This window comes from Phalacrocorax aristotelis, chromosome 10, assembly GCF_949628215.1.
Source record: "Phalacrocorax aristotelis chromosome 10, bGulAri2.1, whole genome shotgun sequence".
NCBI lineage: Eukaryota > Metazoa > Chordata > Aves > Suliformes > Phalacrocoracidae > Phalacrocorax > Phalacrocorax aristotelis.
In genome coordinates, this window is record NC_134285.1 from 4,675,511 (window position 1) to 4,681,754 (window position 6,244).

Consider the following 6,244-nt stretch of genomic DNA (forward strand, 5'->3'; position numbering starts at 1 on the left):
TCCACAGATAAAAATAAGCTCCAGCCCTGATCCTGCCGCGGAAACAGATGGTGAAGTGCCAGGAGCACCACTCGCCTGCCCCAAAGGGGTAGGAGGGGAAGGCAGCGACAAGGGTGCTGCCTGCAGGTAGGGCACCCCGCGCCCTTCAGCAGGGGATGCTAAGCAGGTACATGCCACGCTGGCACCCAAAGGTGACAGTCTGCACCCACCACACGGACAAGGTAGGTCTGTTCCTGTGTCACACTGTACTTCCCAGCATCGCCCCTGACCTGTGCAACCACAAGCCTCCCTCTCCCAGGGCCTTCATTTAAAATAGCATCCAGAGCATCAAAATACTGTCAAAAAGGCTCTAGCCAATTTTATGGACATACCCGGACTTCACAATCTCCAAATCCTTTATTATAACCTGTAACTTAATACAACTTATTGCTAAAAAAATGAAACACCAAACACATACCAAGGTGCTAGAACAGCAAGCATCAGATTTCTTCAGCTCCAGGAAGTTGGGCAGAAAGCCCTCATTAGCTCACACCACACCATTAATTAGCTGAAGAAGTCACTGCCAAGGGCCTAGCAGAACCACACTCAAAACCTTTGCCAACCCCTGTGCTGGCCCAGGTTAGATGTGGCACATGCAAGGTGTGCACACTCAGGGAGGGGCGAGCAGCTAGCCAGGAGCAGATGCTGCAGTGGGACAAGTTGCTCCCGAGCAGGGGTGGTGCTCACCTCTGCCTGCTGCTCCCCCAGCACCACCCCAGCATCTGCTTTCTACCTGCTTGCTCTAAAAAATAGTGATGCTGCATCAGAGGTTTCATGCAAAGCAGCAAGGCTGAAGTCGGCATGAGCCCGGTACCTCCAGCTCCTGGCAGCATGCTCAGCACAGCCACGGCCGGTGAAGTTGGGCTGGTTACACCAGAATTGTGCTCTTGCTCTGAATTACTTAATCTTCGGCTCAAGTCCCACGTGACAAGTGAGAAAAAATAGCACAGGGTCTCAGTACCTGGTCACTTGGTGGACAACTGCAGCCCAAAAGCCTACTCGCTACACCAAGACAAAGCGCACCAGGAAGGAAAACCAGCACGAGTCCCTGTCTACCCTTGTAATAAGATAAGTAATTGGAGATGAGATTTCTCAGTCCCTTCCCTGGGAATTCAGGCGTAATGGGCCAGATTCAGTAGCAGCAGAGATGCAAGACTGCCAATGTGAATGCAACTGCAGCTGCCTAGTTCAGGGCTGGGTTCGACGATTTTTCCCATGCTTTCCATGCTCTGCTCTCCTCAGGCAGGAGCAGGGGCGCAGCCAGACCTCCCGAAACATCAGTGGATCCAGTGACCGCATCCGCCAGGGGCGCGGGGGACAGCTGAGTTGGCATCGCCGCTGCAGCTGGAAGTTGGTGCCGCGTACTGAATCCACCAGCAGCTTCTCTCAGATCCTCAGCTTGCTCCAGGCAGAAGACTGGAAATGTCACCAGCTGCTGAAAGAACAGTTTAGAAACACTCATCTGAGTTAACATAACCTATTTCGCCTGAAGCACGTGCAGGTGCACAAACAGCGCGGACAGGGCAGCATTGCCCTCCAGAGCTAGATCAGGAGGAGACGTCTGCAGCTTCACAGCTGAGGCCTCGCTATGAAACAGTCACACAGAACAAGGAGAGTCCCGTCATCGCATGCTCCACCATTGCTAGCAAGAGCAGAAAGGCTTTTTCTCCTCTTGTCCACACTTATTAAAGGGTTTATTGTGGCTTTGCAAAAGGAATGACACATACAGAAGCAGATGCCTCCTCACCTATCCACATGGGCTCGCTCCAAGTCTTCCTCCTGAGCTTGAAGGTGAGAAGCAACAACCTCAGAGTGACAGCACAGCGAGTGTGATGCGTATTTGAAAGCGCCACTTCAGATGCATCCCATAAAAGAAAGAATAAAGGAAGTTATCTAAACTCACCTTACGAGCAGGAGAGAAAACACAAGTGCAAGTCCTGAAAAGAGCAACTTTAAGGAGGAACAAGAGGGTAAAATTACATTTGCAAGCAAAATTTGCCAGGAAAAACTCATCTTGTTCTTTCCCATCCCTGCAAAACCCAAGCTGGTGGTGCCTTTCGAGAGCAGCTCCAAGCACAGCCAGGACAGAGGGCTTGCTTCTGCTGGCGGTTTGGTTTGGGCCACAGAGTACAGAACACACGTAGCGTCACCCTGATCTTATCCAGCCCTATCTCCAAGCAGCAAACAAAAGGAAGAGGACACAGAATACTTATCACAACACCGATTTAATTTCTTAGGCAGTTATAAAATTACAAAGAGCGATGGGCTAGCAGTGAGAGCCAGACACTTGGTGAGGTGGAATGTTAAGACAGAGGTTTCCACTTATCGACACAGATATCGAACAGATTAAGTGAGCACTGCAGGATGCAGGGTTTTTTTTTTTTTCCACGTGAGGAAGCAAATGCAAGAGGAAATAGATCCAGGTAGGCAAAGGGTTGAGTCGACACCCCATAGAAACCCAGAGCTACAGGTTCAGGAACAACTCCCCGCTCCTGAGAAACGAGTCGGACGCATGCAAAGGCAGCGCAGGGGGAGTCAGCGTACAGATTGCTGCAGCCGCAGGGTCAAAGCCACAGCACTGAAACATCTGTAACAAGCACAACCGTAGCTATTTGCAAATGGGAATAAAGACTTCTTGTCTGTTATTTCAAGGCAGTGTAAGATGAGACTTGCCAATTTGAAGTGTGTTAAAATGAAGGCATGTTACAGTTAGGAAAAAAAATAGGAATTTGCTGAATTCCTTTGGTTGTGCAACTGGAATCCGAGAGGATTTATTTACAGTCAGAGCCATGCTTTCTTCATTGCAAGCCTTTCATGGCACAGATTCCAGAAAAACAAAGGCCCGCTCTGCACATGTGGAGAAGCACTCTGCCTTGCTCTCAGATGTTAACAGGTTAAATCGAGGCGACCATTAGCCAGGACAGCTGGAGCACAGAATAAAAATCTGAGTCTCTGCAGTGATTAATCCCCACCAATGCTTCGGACAGACTCCTGTTGCTCTGCAAGCGGCAACAGAGCATCTGCACACACGAGTGCTATACTGAATAGCTCAGCCACCTACAAGGAAAGAAATTCTAACGTCTTACTGCTGCTTTGGTGCTAATGCCATTATTAGAGCCCAGAAAGCACAGTATGGGATGTAACAAAGAGCGCTCTGCTGATCGGCCTCTCAGGGCTCTAAGCTAACCTGCTCGCCAAGCTGGTGGCTCTTCAGCTCATTCCTCCTTTTTTACTATTACGCATAGGTCAGATGCACATTTCCTCCGTGGAGACACCTGTCACTGCATTAAGAGCCTTCATCGGCTATTTATGAGCATTCAGGAGGACTTGAAAAGCCACCACCTCGACGCCCACCCTCTGTAGAAAACAGGCTCAAGGAACTTACTCACGCAGGACCTAAAGCGGCGAGGTACATGCACACATCTGATCGCAGAGGGAGCACTCGCACAAATGTCTTGCTGAACAGGGCCTCAGAAAAAACAGCTTTTATTAACCTCTTTATGCTTTTTACTTCCTCCTCCTCTGCCAGGCCCAGTGCTTTTCACTGCTAGATTTGTATCTATCACTTTTGTTTTGGAAACAGTGACATGAGAAGAGTCCAGAGCAGATAACAGCTTTCTGCCTCAGAACTAGAAACACAAAGTAAAGTAGGGTAAACAGACAAATGTCGAGACAGCAGCGGGGTACATACACTCGCTACCTATTTGCACATCAAGAGAAATAGCTCCTTCCCTATGGTACTCACTGGGAACAGATCCCACTGCAATCTAAGACCTGAGTTTAGGATTCCAAGTTTATAGCACTCCCCCTTCCACAGCTTTGGTTGTTTCTGTTGTCTATGTCTGTCCCCAACCCTCTATGGAGTTAAAAAAAAAAAAAAGCTATCAAGAAGCGCAGTCTGTACCTAGAGAGAGGCGCACTGTCACAGAACAAACACTGTCCTGCCAAGGAAGGCCAGTCCAAAATAAGAGGGTGTTCCTCCTGTATATGCATTCCCATGTCACCTGGCTAGAAGCCCATGGCCACAGCACAGGGCCAGAGCCTCCTTGGCTTACCCTGGGGAATCCAGGGCCGGTAGACCACCAGAACAGAAACGTTTAGACACCACCTGATCCACAGAGCTTAACAGTGCGACCATACGCTCCATACTCAGGTGAGGATGCAGCTGCCAACAGCATTTCTGGTATGTTTAAGGAAAAAAAAAAAAAGTCTTTGTGTCATTGGGATCAAGCCCCAACCTGAAAGGCTTCTAACTTTGGTAGCATACCACAACAGGGTGGTTACCGAGGGCCCGAGGCCATCAGAGGAAAATTAGTCATTTTATCTGAGAAAGTTTATATCTCCATACAATGAACTTAAGACAAACTACTGTCACTACTCTTAAATACACTATCAGTGGGGACCAGAAGCCATCTGCTCCAGCCTACTAGCTCCATGCCAGTCACTAGCCCCATGGTACTAATACTCTTGCTCACTAAAAGGATTTTTCCAGTTAAAACAGCACCACAAGACAGGTACTTTAACTGGCTTCCAGCTTCTACTTGAGATTCAGCAGTCAGTCTGTGGCTCAGGAGTAGGAGCATACTACAGAATATGGAAGACACAAATACAGTGAATATAGGATTTCCAGCTCACCTATGGAAGATAAGGTGTAAAAGTTAAGGGGGTAAAATTAGTACGATAAATGTCCTCAATTTTTAGAAGTTAGTAATTACATTAAAGGCTATATCTTACTACATAACACGGCCTTTGTTACACTCTAGTTGTAAAACCCGTGTGCTTAGCAGACCTGTGTTGCTTACGCGTGTTTACTGCTAATTCTACTTGTGGAGTCTATGCCAAGTCTCCAAGTACATTATCAGGAATGTTACCAGCTTTAGTCTGGAACAAGCAGACATCTGACAGCTCCTGGGCAGTTCAGTTTGCCAGCAAAGCTCACTGAGCTTGTATTTACTTCAGGACTTGTATTTTACTCTGCAGTTATGAGCTCCACAAAGCTGATAGCACTTGCAGTCATGAAAAAAACTCCAGACCACGGAATTTAGTTGTGAGCCAGAGCTTAAAGAGACTAAGTGAGATTTCAGCACAGCTCAGTGGTTTGTTTTGAATGTGGTGGGTTCTGGAGAGGATACCACAAGCCACTCCAGCCAACTACTTAGGACAGTCAAGGGTTTTCAGTGAACAAACAAGCCTGATCACTTCTCTTCCACATGTGCTTGTATAAGAACATCTTCCACATACATGGACTAACACTAGCCTCACTGATACAGGGAGCTCTCTTGGCAGGGCTGCCACCATCTTCCGTCACTTTTAGAGGAAGGGGAAGCCCACCTGCCCTCTGAGGGCTCTGGGGACAAAGACCCCTGCCTGCTATTGCTTGAGAAGACTTGTTAACACTACCAAATCCCCAAAACACATCACTGTCTAGTTGTGGTAGGGAGTTCACATGTAGCTGGAGTACTTGGCTTCTGTCCTCCTCTCAAGATCTGCAATTTCCTTGTCCATTTTTATTCCTTTGCAAGCAGTCAGTAGAGGGAAAAAGAAGCAACCCACATTGCTACACAAAAGGCAAAGCAGGCTCATTTTGGCAAAGGAAAGTAATACTCACCAAGTACTTTGCTAATCACTTGCTCGCTAACCGTTATCCAAGACTTAAGAGAAGGCACATTACAACCCTAAAAATAGTCTGCAGCACTGCTCAGCCTTGGAAAGCCCTAGCCTGGGTCAGGGCAGTTAAGGATTTATTCCAAAACTGCCAAAGAGACAACCAGTCCTTGGAGTGTATCACAAGAGGTACTCTGATGAAACGGGAAATAAAAAAAAAAATTTAAAAAGTAGAAAAATTAAAGCACTGTTCTCCAGCAGAAGAGAACCCAGAAGACAATCTTTCAAAATCATTTATATTTACATCAGTATCTGGAAAAAAACAAAGTAATGAACCTTCATTATTAGAGCAATACACTCAGCCCTAGGCTGAAGAGAAAAGCAAGAACTGAGAGCTACGCCTTCCAGCTGAAAACCTTAAGGCTGTTTAAAGAGCAGGGCTGCCATAATCTACAGGGACTTCCATCCAGCCTGACAGAATCCTTGCTTTAGATAACTTGAAGTATAAAAAAAGGTTATTGCTACCCTGCCAAGGAAATAAGACAATCTACAGGAGAGAAAGAAAGTGCATTCCAAGTCTTCTCTAAAAGAAAACCCACAA

General features: G+C 47.1%; 1 long non-coding RNA gene across 2 annotated transcripts; it reads right to left on the reverse strand.

The window, feature by feature from the left end:
- Positions 1–377: 377 nt before the first annotated feature.
- LOC142062463 (uncharacterized) lies at positions 378–5,723 on the reverse strand. Of its 2 annotated transcripts, none has more exons than XR_012662451.1 (2): positions 1,787–5,723; positions 378–1,471 (listed from the first exon to the last, which is right to left on the reverse strand). It is a non-coding gene; the product is annotated as an uncharacterized LOC142062463 (long non-coding RNA). The 2 variants fall into 2 exon arrangements; XR_012662452.1 differs by having other exon boundaries at positions 378–1,474; positions 1,787–5,527.
- Positions 5,724–6,244: the final 521 nt, after the last annotated feature.